This window comes from Hylobates moloch, unplaced genomic scaffold (assembly GCF_009828535.3).
Source record: "Hylobates moloch isolate HMO894 unplaced genomic scaffold, HMol_V3 SCAFFOLD_43, whole genome shotgun sequence".
NCBI classification, from domain to species: domain Eukaryota; kingdom Metazoa; phylum Chordata; class Mammalia; order Primates; family Hylobatidae; genus Hylobates; species Hylobates moloch.
In genome coordinates, this window is record NW_026652318.1 from 590,760 (window position 1) to 606,006 (window position 15,247).

A 15,247-nucleotide genomic window follows, 5' to 3' on the forward strand; every position below is an offset into this window, starting at 1 on the left:
TTTTCAAGGAAGGCACAATGTGGCATTTTGAATGGCAAAATTGGTCCTTGCTCTTTTTCTCTATACTCATTTTACAGTGCTGATTCTTACTATTATTGTTTTGAGACAGGGACTCACTCTGTCATCCAGGCTGGAGTGCACTGGCATGATGTTGGCTCACTGCAGCCTCCACCTCCTGGGCTCAAGGGATCCTTCCACCTCACACTCCCGAGTAACTGGGGCTACAGGAATACACCACCATGCCTGGCTTTGTGTAGAAACTCCTTTTTTTTTTTTAGAGATGGCGTTTCTCCACATTGCCCAGGCTGGTCTCTAACTCCGGACTTCAAGTGCTGAGATTACAGGCATGAGCCACCACGCCTGGCCTTTGATTCTTATTTTTAAGAGGAACTGACAATAGTCAAGGGTCTTCCTACAAAACAATCAACTGTTTTATTCCTTAAATGATCTCCTGCTCTATGCTATGCTAAAACAGTTATTCCTCTACTATTAAAGGTCTTATCAAATTTTATTTTTGTTGAAAGATAAAATTAATGCTTTTCTATGGTTAAAGTAAAGAGCTGTTTTTTTTTTAAGTCTGGCTGAAGTTTTGTTTAGTTTGATTTGTAAACTCAGAGCCTTCAAGTTCAGGACTATCAGCCTTAGACTGTGTAGGGAGGCTGGAGAATCCAGGAAAAGACTCAAGTTTACATTCAGACATTGAGTAATCATCAATAGCAAGTAAAGATTACAGAGAATCTATTCAACTGAGTGTAAATTTTAAGTGTCTTTAAATTTTGTTTCAAATAACACTTTCTTACAATAAAACATATTAGTGTTTATTACATTGATAATAGCTGTCTGTTTCCAGCAAGCTATTTTTTTCCAGCCCTGAGTTCACAAAGGGGCTTTGTTCTTTTTTCCTTGACTGAAAAGACCAATTTAAAAAATAAAACAGAATAAACACCTAGCGACACTGAACTCTGACCCTTGCTGTGGATCTATTTAGGATTTTTTTTTTTTTACTTCTTTCTCTTCCTTTCCATTACCTTCTGGGAGTTAAACCTCTTGTTAGCTTCCATTTTTATTGATACAAAGAGTAGTTCCAAACCTCTCTGCTGCCTTGACCTGTCACCCCCAAGGCCTCTAATTATATATTTCTAATTGCTTGTAATGCATATCTTGTGATTCCCTAAAAGTTTACATCTCAATAGTTCTCTCTCATCTTAGTTACTAAGGCCACTTCCTAAAATGGCCTCCCAGCACTGAAACGTGCATGGTTCTCTCAACAGTTTTTTTATTTCATTTGTTTCGACTTACATCCATTCATTCTGTTTAGTGTTCATGATACTTACTTCCTCCTCTTCATTTCCACCACTCCTGACTGGACTATAATCCTCCCTTATACCTGGGCATCTACAACAGGGTTCACCCAGGGCTCCTGACCCCAACCCATTCTGCACTCAGTAAACAGAAGAGACTCTCATTCACCATTTTCATTCTTGTTCTGCCCACTGAAATCTATAGCATCTCCCAGAAATTGACTATATTCCTCTGGCTTCAATTCAAGGACCTCTATTATCTACTTCCTTTTCTTATCAAATAATGCTACTTTCTTGTTGGAAACCCTCCATTTATAATCAACTTATACTGCTTCCCTGTAGGAAACCTCATTTCATTCCAGACTCCTTACCGAGGCCTAAGAAGTGTCTGCCTGTCTTTCTGACCTCATTTCCTACCACCCTCGCCACAGCTCACTCTGCTGTAGCCATGCTTGGTTCTTCCTGTCCCTTCCTAGCCAGGCCCTGTGTGCTAGCTTCTCTCTTGCCTTGAGAGCTCTTCACATGGGTCATTGCATGACTTCTCTTCTGTTGGGACTCAGTCCAAATGCCATCTCCTCAGCAAGGCCTTCCCTGACAATCCTGTCTAATATTGTACATGTACAGCCACTACTGTCACATTTCTTAGTTGTATTTTATTCATAGTACTTCATATTATTTTTCACTTGCTTATTATCTCTCTGTGCCACTAGAATAAATAGCCTACAAGGGCCTAGAATTTGGCTTTCTTGCCGGCTGCTGTATTCCTAAGACCTAGAACAGTGCCTGACACACAGAACCCAATAAATATTTGTTGAATGAATTATGCTGACATAATTTTTACTCCCCGATTAAGCCAACCAATTCTCTATGATGTCTTGCATATTTATTTGCCAATCCTTAGACATATGTTTTCTTCATTCTATTTCCCTCTACTGAATTCCATTCACTCTTTCTTTTTGTCAATTTTTATTAGTCATTTTCTTCAAAATCTAGCTCAAAGACCACTTAAAAAAGGCCTTCTCAAATTCTTCCTGCCATGAGCATTATATTACTTCTCCTCCCCACAGGATTTACCCCTATAGTTTTCATTATATTATCTTGTGCTTTAATATATTTTTAACATGTTGCTTTATAACAGTTTTTTTCTTTTTGAGTCATCTAGTTATTTTCTTGTTGAGAGAGGATATAGTTATGTGAAGAAAGCTTTGGACTGGGAGTCCTGGCTAACAATTTCAGACTTTGGACAGACCATTTTCAACATCTGTAAAATCAGGGGGTTAGGCCTTTCATTTGCAGACCAGAGGTTGCAAAATGGCAGGCCACAGATTGTGTTACTGAGCCAAACTTTGGTCTGCCTGCCCGGTGCAGCAAAGCCAAACGCTGACATTGAGATTTGCAGTGAAAGAAAATAAGGCATTTATTGCAGGGTGCCAAGCAGGGAGAATTGGGAAGCTCATGATTAAGACCTGAACTCCTCGATGGCTTGCATGTAGGGGTTTTTTAAGGCAGGGAGGCAGAGGTTTTAAGTAAAGTCATGAATCAACACATAAAGGCTATACTTTGGTTTGACCTAAAAAGGCCGGACATCTCAAAGCAGGGGCCCACTGGTCATAGGTAGATTCAAAGATTTTCTGATTTTTTTCGGTTAAGGAGGTGAAGCTTTGTCTAAAAATTTGGAGCCCGCAGAAAGGAATGTTGAGCCTGTGGATGTGACTTCCTCCAGGCTCCTCAGGAAGAAATTTAGAACAAAGAACAGAGGTCATAGTTCAGTCCTCAGTTCCCCCTTATCTGAAGTCTACATGCCAGCAGACAGCATTTTCAATTTAATAGTGTCCACGTTTCTGAAAAACAACTCAGGGACATATGTTAGGGTGTTATTAGTATCTTTAGTTTCTATAGGGAATCAAACATCTAATGAATAACTTTCTTGGCTGTTGTTTTAAGCTACTGTTACCTTATTGCTTATCAAGTTGCTCATTTACTTTTTTTGTTGTTGTTGTTAAGACAGTCTTGCCTTGTCACCCAGGCTGGAGTGCAGTGGCGCAATCTCAGCTCACTGCAGCTTTCATCTCCCAGGTTCAAGCAATTCTCCTGCCTCAGCCTCCCAAGTAGCTGGGACTACAGGTGCATGCCACCACGCCCAGCTAATTTTTTGTATTTTTAGTAGAGACAGTTTCACCATGTGGGACAGACTGGTCTTGAACTCCTGATCTCAGGTGATCTGCCAGCCTTGGCCTCCCCAAGTGCTGGGATTACAGGTGTGAGCCACTGCGCCAGGGCTAAATTGCTCATTTACTTCTGGCAAGGCTTGCTAGGTGCTTGGAATTTCCCTTGAAGGAACTCAATATTTTCCTTTATTTCCATGCTTGGAGTGCAGGGTGAGAGGTGCCCAGAAGACTCTTAAGAGGGGTCCTGCCCTGTCTTAGTTGGATAAGGCCCACATATGTGTTTCATTCAGATTTAGTAAAACTCAAATTAGTCACAATGTTTAAAAATTGAGCAATTTTGGAAAGCTTGGAATTATCTACACTCTGAAAAAGATCAGAATAGACCCACATTTTGGGATGGCAGAAAGCTCATTGAGAAAGAAAGCAGCTGTCCCTTAACATCAGGTGTAGACACCAACATGATATGATGCTCAACTTGTTTGGATATTTCACTTGTTTCTGTTAACTCTGTGTTAACATGTTTTACCTGTCTACTCAAACTTAATGTTCTTCAAGAGCAGTGCCTGATGCTTCTCCTTTGCTTGTCCAGGTTATAGTGCTGGTCATAAAGCAGGTGCTTAGTACTTGTTTGTTTAACATTAAATTTAGTTATATCCACAAATATGTAATAAAAACCAAATACTACCTAATAAAAATTTATTACAGATGTTTCATTGGCTTTTTTAAAGAAAGACATCCTATCAAAATGGAATTAAAATACTAATGCAGCATTTATATCATATGGAAATCTAACTCTAGACAGATATCAACCAAATGAAGTTTCATTTAGGCAACAGAAAAGAAATGTAGTCCTTTAGTCTCCTTTCTCTGTAACTCCCATTAATTGTTCATTGTAGTTATGCATGCATATCAAGAGCAGAATGTACTCCAGGGATGGAAAAAATATTGCTATTTGTTCTCCCAAGTAGTGATCATATGTTCAACAGCTGGGACTTACTGAGATCTGCATTTATTTCAATACCAATAACTACCTTTTCTGTATTCCCAGAGAACCACAAAATATTTGGCATGGTTTGGGACCACTATATCTAATTTAAAAAAAAACTCATTTTTCTTTTGCAATGATTCATTAACTTATAAAGAGAACACATTTCACTGAGATAATTTACATGGATTAACAGCAATAGCTAAAAGATTCTACACCCAAGTTGGGCCGTGTCTGAGACACCAAAGTGAATGGAAGTCTTGGGTTCATGACTGAGGGCAGACTTACCACCAGTGTTGTCAAAGCCTATAGTCTGAACACTTTCTTCTCTGTCTTTCCATTTTCTATTATAAAGAGTACTCAGAAATTACCTAAGTATTTCAAAAAAAATTGCCTTTCTCAAAAACTCTGTAAAGTAACAAAGGACATAGCTGATACCAGAATAAATCTTTTTTGTGAAGTTTGGATAGCTAAGATTTGAAAAACATTTTAGAAATTTACATTTATTTAGAACATTATATTTTAAAGAATTAAAACACAAGCTCGTTAGAAATTTTAACATTTACAATAAAACAATTTGGACATTTTTAATCTCTAATTTTGTTATTATTTCTGCAGGGATTGAAGTGTACTTTTATGCTATCTGTAAAAAAAATGCTTGATAAGTAAATAAACATTTTAAGTAATAGTTGAAAAACGTTTACTTACCAGAGAAAATAATTTGTTTTCCAACACTTCAGTTTTCTTTTATTTATAAAACACTCTATTCAAAATGAAGGTATGTTAGTTAGGGTTCCCTAGAGGGACAGAACTAATAGGATATTATAATGGGTAGTCTATTAAGTATTAACTTACACAATCACAGAGTCCCACAATAGGCTTGTCTGCAAGCTTGAGGAGCAAGGGGAGCCAGTCCGAGTCTCATAACTGAAGAACTTGGAGTCCGATGCTTGAGGGCAGGAAACATCCAGCACGGGAGAAAGATGTAGGCTAGAAGGCTAGGCCAGTCTTTCCTTTTCACGTTTTTCTGCCTGCTTTATATTCAGTGGCAGCTGATTAGATTGTGCCCACCAGATTAATGGTGGGTCTGCCTTCCCCAGCCCACTGACTGTTGCCAAATGTTAATCTCCTTTGGCAACACCCTCACAGACACATCTAGGATCAATACTTTGCATCCTTCGATCCAATCAAGGTGACACTCAGTATTAACCATTATAGAAAGCAAGACAAGAACTTCTTAGATATGCTAATCATTTTTATCTATTTACTAAGTCTGGGCCCGAACTGCCAGCACTTGTTAGTCATTTTCTGGTTAGTGTATGTCCTTGAAACTAATAAAACTGCATTTCCTTTGAATGCAGTTGGTCCAGATCAGTGACTTTTCCCATATGTATTTATTTTTGGGGTTTGGATCATTTTCATCTTCCATTGATTTTCAAACTATTGCAAATTACACAGTTTACATGTAAAAGAGATCAAGTTGTATAGTAGAAGAAATCTTTCTGCAAGCTGTGTGACCTTAACCTTGCTGAGTTTTAGTAACCTTGCTCATTTGTAAAATGGAGATAATAATAGTACCTATTTCCTAGGAATGTAGAGGGGATGAATAGAAATAAGGCAAGCATTCTGCTAGTAAACAAGGTCCACATTATCACCATCATTCCCAATATGTTTTGAAGATTCTATGTAATGAACTATGCGTTTTCTAATTTATACTGAACTATTCTCATTTTACAGATGAAGAGACAGGTTCAGAGAATTAGGAAGCTTGCTCAAGATCATACATGTTGAAGAACCAGCCTCCTCAGCTGCTTCTGATTGTAAACTAGCTGTGAACAGGGCGCCACTCTGTTAAAAAAGCAGTCTTAGAAATTAACCAGCACAAAGATCATCCATGACTAGTGAGTACAGTTCTGAGACTGGTTTTCATATATGTCTGTAGGATCAGTCTCACTATTTTGAGGTTGTACCCCGGGCAAGGAACATGAGTCACTGCCTACCCATCCACTCCTCCACACTCTGTCTCTGTTATGAATTAAGTCCTAAGAATTCTTATCTCATTACTCCCCGTGGGGTTTCAGCAGCAGTCATCTCTGACTTGTATTTTCACCCTGCTAGTTAATTGCTTTCTTAGACTTTTCTATTCTGCTATTCGATGGTAGCTCAGCAAGTAACTTTTCATCATTATAGAATAGGAAACAATTGTTTGGGTTGTGGATTGGTTTACAGATGCTGCACTTTCCAATTCCTACCACACCATGACCCTGTAACCTGCTGGGAAGATGTAGCCCTAAGTGCAAAAGAAGCTCCCCATAAAATGTTATTTTCCTAGGTCCTTTTCCCAACCACATGGAGCAGGTAAATGGAAAGAGAGGCATGTTGTTGGTGGTGATGATGGTGGTACAATTTTCCCTCAGTATCCACAGGGAATTGGTTCTAGGAACCACCTCTCCAACACCAAAATCTGCGATGCTCAAGTCCCTTATGTAAAATAATGTAGTGTTTGCATGTAATCTACCCATATACTCCCATATACTTTAAATCATCTCTAGTTTACTTACAATGCCTAATACAATGTAAGTGCTATGTAAGTAGTTGTTATACTGTATTTTTTTACTTGTATTGTTGCATCGTTGTTTTTTATTTTTCAAATATTTTCTATCAGTGGTTGGTTGAAACCATGGATGTGGCACTTGTGGATATGGAAGACCGCCTATAATAGTAACAATTATGGTAGTAGTAATGCTGGTGATGGTGTTGGTAACAGTAGTGGTGAGTAACAGTGGTGTTGGAGAAATTTTTTCCAGTCACGTGGAACCTCGCACCAGTCTACTCTCTGATAATTTGGATTTATCTTATAAATGCTTCATAATTTATCAGGATGCTATGAGATTGTTAAAACTGAGGATTCCCAAGTAAACAGTATCTCAGTTTTCTTCAAGTTGTATATAGGTCTTCATATTTTTTTCTTTTAAAGTTTAAAACATCTACCATTCGGTCTAAAATAAGTGCTTTTAATTTAAGGCCAGGGAATTCCACACCCTGACCAAGCTTAACTCACAGATCCTGTAAGTGCTTCTGAGGCCAAACAAAGTGTGTTTCAGGATAACACAACTGCCCTGCCTGGTAGCAGAAGGTGTTTTAAGTGTGCCATATGTCTGGCCTCAGAAGAGGCAAGCCATAGCACAGAGTAGGATAAGCCTTTGTTGGGCCTCAGAAAGCACTTACAGGATCTGTGAGTTAAGCTTGGTCAAGGTGTGGAACAGAATTTCCTGGGCTCTTTTAAGGTATGGTCTGGTCTTGTAGTCTATACTCTGAGGCTCTCTGTAGCCTCCTTCCTCTATCAGTGAAATGGAGGAATGCAACTGTGGACCTCTACTCCTCCTTTCTCTCCTAAGGGGCCAGAGACTGCCTAAACCCCACACAATAAAACTCACAGATCCCTTTGGGAGGCTGAGGCAGGTGGATCACCTGAGGTCAGGAGTTTGAGACCAGCCTGACCATCATGGTGAAACCCCGTCTCTACTAAAAAATACAAAAATTAGCCGGGCATGGTGGCAGGCGCCTGTAATCCCAGCTACTCGGGAGGCTGAGGCAGGAGAATTGCTTGAACCTAGGAGGTGGAGGTTGCAGTGAGTCGAAATCACGCCGTTGCACTCCAGCCTGGGCGACAGAGCAAGACTCCATCTCAAAAAAAAAAAAACAAAAAAACAAAAAAACAAAAAACACCTCACAGATCCTTTGCTCTAGGTGTGGTTAAAAGAACAAAATTATTATAATTACTAGGCGTAACTTTAGTCACTCTGCATCACATCTTCCCCTACATGTGCACCCATGTGCGTGTCTGTTTCCAAGAAAAGGTGACTGTAGGAATAGGAAAAGACTTCTGCTGAAATGCTGAATGTTACACTGTTTTCTTGGGCCCGTCTTAATAATCATCTACAAAGCTGCAATTTTGGCAATATGAGCTGGCGGCCTGACCTAACATCATTGTACTTTGGATCACTGAATGTCTCCTCACATGCCAAAACCTGCTGCACTTTCTTCCTACTTTGTTGCGGCCTTCATCAACCTTGTCCACCCCTTTCAGTCACCTGAGTCTCTACATGCACTGTTCAGTATGGCAGCCATGAGCCAATGTGGCCACCAAGTATGAAGAAGGGAGCCTTCTGAATTGAGTGTAAAATATACACTGGCATTCCAAGACTTAGCATGAAAAAAACAATGTAAAATAATAATCTTTGATATTGCTTGCAGGTTGAAATGATAATATTTTGGATATAGTGATTTAAATAAAATATATTATTAAAATTAGTTTTACCTGTTTCTTTTTACTTTTTAAAGTTTGACTACTAGAAAGTTTAAAATTGCAAGTGTGGCTTGCATTTGGAACTCACATTATATTTCTATTCCGTACTGCTAGTCTAAATAGTTTGCAGTCCTTTGCACTGTTGTGATCTGTTTAAGAAAAATCATCCTTGGACAATACTGTCCAAAAGTTTTTAATTTTTTAATATAAATATCAAATAGTTTTAAATGGCATATCAACTAGATTCTGAATTTAAATCTTCTTTTTTTAAAAAAGAATGAATGTATGTGTCCAAAACAAAGGCAGTAGCACTGGAAATTCAAATCTGTTAAATCATAGCATAGATAATGGGACAAGCTACAGCAGTACTGGGACACATAATAAAAGCAATGGTTCTTAACCTATTTTAGTGTCACAGACCCATATTATTTATTGAACAAATATTTATCATGTGCCTACTGTCTTCAAGACTGTGATAGGCTCTGTAAATATAGCTGATAAACCTGATACAAGTTTTAAATCCTCTCCCCAGAAAAATGCATATACACATATACTTACAGACTTGCACCGAATTTTAGGCTCTTGAGAATCTTCTGAGGCCCATTTAGGAATTCTAGATTGACAATTTCTAAATTTGAGAAAAGAGCTTGGGCTTTATGGCCAGACAGATCTAGACTTGAATGCAGCTCCACTAGCTACCAGAGTGACCTTAGACTGTTACTTAAAGTCCCAATTTCCTCATCTATAAGATGAGGGGATATGGAACAAATAGTGAGGTATTGTAAGGATTAGCATTAACATCTATATGTTAATGATATTTCTTGTTCAGACTAGGTGCTTAATAGATCATAACTATTATTTCTCATCTTTATGTCAGGAGGTAGCTCAAAAGGGTAAGAGGACAGATTCTTTATATCTGAATTTTCGGAGTCAAGGTTTTAAATTCTATAGTAACCCTAGAGATTAGTTGTTGAACAAAAATAGGTTTTGATTCTTCAACCACATCATGACCTTTTAAATAAGATGTCCAAAAATGATGTGTGAGTGATCTGGAGTAAGAACACATCTGCCCATGCCTTAAGAGATGTTACATGGCATATACATACGTTTTTCTGTGGTTTGAAAACAAATTTGTGTCTGCAAATCTTAAAGATAGGTTTCTGTTTTGGGAGGGATTTTGTTTCTTTGCTTGCTTTATAAAGCCTGTCCTGGTACTTATACATTTCTTTTCTTTTTCTTTTTTTTTTTTTTTCGGGACGGAGTCTCGCTCTGTCCCCCAGGCTGGAGTAGAGTGGCGCGATCTCGGCTCACTGCAAGCTCCGCCTCCCGGGTTCAGGCCATTTTCCTGCCTCAGCCTCCCAAGTAGCTGAGATTACAGGTGCCTGCCACCACGCCCGGCTAATTTTTTGTATTTTTAGTAGAAGTGGGGTTTCACCGAGTTAGCTAGGATGGTCTCAATCTCCCGACCGGGTGATCCGCCCGCCTCGGCCTCCTAAAGTGCTGGGATTACAGGCGTGAGCCACCGCGCCCGGGCACGTATACATTTCTTATAGGCAATTTCCAGCAGGAATATGGCAAACTTTAGGATAAAACTTTAGGATAAAAGTAGCCTTAAATGAATGAGAACTTGGGCTAAGAAGCCAAAAGCCATGCTATTCCTATACTGCTTGTTCTTCCAGTGCCAAACTCTGGAATAATCCATCCTCCAAATCATTAAGTTAAAGGTAGAGTGACTCACCAATTCTCAGGAGGTGAGGGTAAACTAGCCTTGTCATAATTTTATAGGCTCTTCTTTCCACTCACGAAAACAAGTTATGTGTGGCATTTACGTACATCTGTGTTGCTGGGCATTTTCCAACTGCCTCTTGGAGAACATTAAACAGGAAATTGATGCCACAGGGCAAATATTCATTCTTCTCATCCTCTCACAAAAACAAGTACAGATTTGCTGTGGCTAGACTGACTTCCTGCATTGTGCTGTTGCTTATTCAATTTTACACTAGAAGAAAAAAAAAAGTACATTCTCTATTTCAGTTTAGAGCATGTTGAAAATGGCCAAAATGTACGAACAAAAAAAGCTTCCCTCCTGAGAGCACAGAAGTATAGATTTCAATGCTTTATAAAATCACAAAATCCAGAGGTTAATGATTGCTTTTCATGCTTGTGATGAAAGTCAATTTCTGTTACAGTAGACACATCAAATTTGGTTTAAATAATATGTGCTCTAGTTTTCAAATGACAAAGTCTCTAAGCATTTGGACAGTGCAGCTTTACATATAAGGATGGCATCTTCTTCTAACCCTATAATAGTGATCTTTGTTAGTGGCACCTCCTCAGTATCCATTTCTCCCCATTCACTTTATCAGCCCATAAACTGTTTTGGGATCCATGGAATTTTAGGACAACTGAATCCACCTTCAGCCCCAGAATGGATAATGTGCCTTAGGTTAAACTATCCAATATATTATCTCCTCTAGCTAGAGATTTGTTCCAAAGGAATGTGTAACCTAAGTTCATCCAATCAAAGTAAATCTAGAGGTTTTTGCTGGGAAGAAGTTATGCTTTCTTTCCTGATAGACAAGAGCACTGAATCAATTGGCAGTTATCTTAGGATCATGATGAGTAGCAGCATTAAAATAAAGCAATTACTATGAAGGACAGAACAGAGAAACAATTGGAAGAAACCAGGCCCTAGATGCCATCATTTTGCTGCTGGATCAAGCTTTACCTGAAAATCTGTCACTGGACCATTTAGTAATATAAACCATTAACTTTCCAATATTACTTAAACCAGCTTGATTCAGGTTTTCTGTAATTTGCAACTAAAGCTTTGTAACTGCCATATCTATCTGTTGGAAGAGATTTAGAAAAGAAAGGATAAGAAAAGGATGAGGGGAAAAAAATGTCTCAAGTGCTTAATGCCAGTACTCTTGTCTATCAGGAAAGAAAGCATAACTTTTCCTGAGCAAAAACCTCTAGATTTACTTTGATTTGATGAGTAACCACCGTAGTCATGTGAGGTGGGAGAAAAGTCAATCCATGTACTTCTCCCTGGGTCTAGGAGAGATAGGAAGCCTTAGCAGCAGGGAGGGCCTACTCTCAACTAAGGTCACTCTTACGTCCCTGCTCCTTCCAGGCTGAACTGCAACACATGCAGTTTGCAATTACTGAAATCATTTGACCACCATTTCTCTCAGATGGTTTCTACCACCTCCCTCTGAAGAATGATACATTGTTATCTCCCATTTTATAGATGAAGAAACTGAAGCCCAGAAATCCTAAGTTTCATATATATTAACAGCAGTAGAGGATAAAGCTCAGGTCTTCTTATTCCAAAACCTAGAATCTTTGTCATACAACACATATCATCCTTGTTACCCTTTTTGTATTGTATGTGGTAATTGGGGTCATCTAGAATGAGGCCTGGAAGAATTTCACATCCCTACCATTTCCTTCCCTCTTCCTTCACTAGGAGTAACCAGAATTTATGTTGTTCCACACGGTCATCCTAATTTCTTTCAGCAGTGCTCCATGCTCCAAAAGTACCACCTTCCAACACCCCATGACCTGACACTATCAAGAGTCCTATTTCCTCAGTCTGTAGGATAAAAATCTGTCTAGAAATGCATTTGCTGAATGAAGGCACACTAAGATATGAAATATGATAACAGTTTTGTGTGTTACTCCTGTCTCTGAACATAAATACTTTATAAGCGAGCACTTAGATAGCCAGTGCCTTCCATTGAAGGAGTTAATATCGTGTCTATATTTTAGGCAGTATGGCAAGTTGGAGGAAAAAATATTTTGAGTTGAGGCACTTCTTGGTAATGTTGCACTTAAACTGTTTCTTCCTTCACTTACTCACAAGGCTTCACTTTTGCTCCAGCCCGCAAGTTTTCAGATAACTTTGGATACACCTTGATCCAAATATAGAAATACTCTTCGCTGGCCTAACATGGACTCAGTCATTCCCAAAGTAATCACACACCCCTCAGCTTTATTCAGCAAACTTTACTGAAGGCTTACTGCATGCTAGCTCACTGTATGCATGCTTACTCCCATGCAATATGCAGGCACTCCAACAGTTTAGGGTGTGGACTTGACAAAGATACCGTGTTACTTAGGCTCTTTTACTTGGCAAGGTACAAAGGCATACTTAGGTTACTTGAGGAGACAGAAATTGTTATAAAAACACATGGAAAACTATGGAGCTACAAGAAGCCTCTTGTAGGTGGCCTGGTCTCACAAAGAACTAGAACATGGTATAGTAATAGTTCTGAAGCTCTCACAGTATGAAAAGAGCTCTGGTCATCTGGACATCACCTCAGGTTTGTTTATCTATCTAGTGACTGTACAATTACTGTGACTCAGCCATTCTCTTATCTTCCTTATTTTGCTTCCTTTTGTAACTTTTCTCCACTTCATGTCTTCTCCTACCTCATTGCTTCTGTTTTAAGCCTTTACACATCATGCCTCTGAGTCTCTGATGCTCTCTTCTGTCTGTGGCCCACCTTTTGTGACTCTACTCAAAAGCTCCAAGAAAGAGGATCTGTCCTAAGCATCTATTTAAGTTCTGAAATCATTTTCCCCATAAGGATTCATAGGGCCTTAGGACCAGGCACCCACACCTAGTTTAACTAGAGGCATATTTATTGTCCTAAGTGTGACAACCGTTGACTTGGTCCCTGGGATGCTGTAGAGTACCCCTGGGAGATTTTCTTCTCTACTGATTTTAGCAATAGACCTCTCCCTGACCCAATACAAAATGACCAGACTAGCCAGAACTAAATGACAGGTCACCATATATTTAGTGGTAATTTGGAGGAAAAAAACAGTATTAGAGGGTTAGGGTACTAAGCACTGAAGGCAACATGGGAAAAATAAGGAAGCAAAACTGGCTAAGCCACTAAAAAAACATGATCTCATTTAATCGAGACCTAAAAGGATTATTATGTGTTCCAAATGCACCTATGGACAAGATAATTGGGAGTCGCAACGATAGTCCATAAAAACCCTGAATACAAGAGCTGGGAAGTACATCATAGGCCACTTATCCAACCCACTTATTTCATATTGGAGAATGCCCAATTAGTTGACCAATTAATTAATTCACACAGTTAGTGGTGAAGCCCTGATTCATAAGCAATGTCCAATAAACCACCAGTTTGTATTTCTGAGCTAGTAATGAATTTCCCTGCCTAAAGATGTAGTAGATCACATTAAATGCTCAAACAACTCTACTGATTGTCCCAGTGAATGTGGATAAGGGTAAATAACAAGGTTGGGACAGAGCAATTTAATGTATTCATACAAGATAATGTCTGTGTTTTCAACAGCAGTAAAAGATGTAGTAAGATATAACAGAGAAAAGCAAAAAAAGTAAGAGCTTGGAATCTCAGATTCAATATTGTTCCTGCCATCAACTAGCTGAGAGCTGTGTGTGCTTGGACTACTTCTATCAACTTTTTTTTATCTCAGGCTCTTCATCTGCCTAAAGAAAAATTAGGCCAGAGGGCCACTGAGGTCCCAGGTGCCCATGATGCCTCTAGCACTACTTTTCTGGGAATGACAGTGCCTACCTTTTGGGGATGGGATAAGCCCAGTGGACCAAGAATGCCAAATCAGCTGATTGCTAATCAACAAAATTGAGAAACTAATAGAGTGTTCTTAAAATTGTCTAAAGGCAAACGGACCAAGGAAGAATTTGGCCTTTCGTGGATTCATGGCTTAGATTTGTTGCCATCTCCAAAAGTACCCAGAAAGGCATTGAAAATCATTACACTTCACATAGGAAAACAAACAAACTCCATAGTTCCATATATGGAGACATTTAAACATTTAAGCATTTTTTTTCTAGTAAGCTGAAAATGGAAAAAGCAAAATGGTGATTATTGAGTATACAAAGTGGCATTTTAATCTACTCAGCCATAAAATTTGATGGCTATATAAATAAAAATGGACTATGCAGAGAGGAGGAGCTCCAGTTGAAAGTCATATTGTGAGATAGCTAGTAAATCTGTAGGCTACTGGCAGGACCACTTTAGATGGTTAGACACTAACCAACTGTAGGGCACATATTTATTATCATTTGTTGACTATTCCAATACATTTTGTTTGTTAAGCAGAGTATTAGCCCTGGTCTATTTTCATTCATACATCCAAATAAAATATTACTAAAACAATAATGAAAGCCAAGAGAAAGATAATATAAATATTGAGAATTTTTCAAATCTCTCCTTCAAAATAGATTAGACATTAACTATGTATTTATAAATTAAATTATGGTAGCAGTGGAGATGGAGTATTATTTAAGATTTTTAAATAAATGTGTAAGTTTAGTGTTTTGAACATAAATTAGTTTGTCAGACAAGGTGAAAAGGAACACTCAGATGAGGTTTTATTTCTTCTTCCAAAATCACAAATACTCTGTTTTTATAAGCTGACTATAGCCCATTTCAATATGACAATATATGAATGAAAAGTT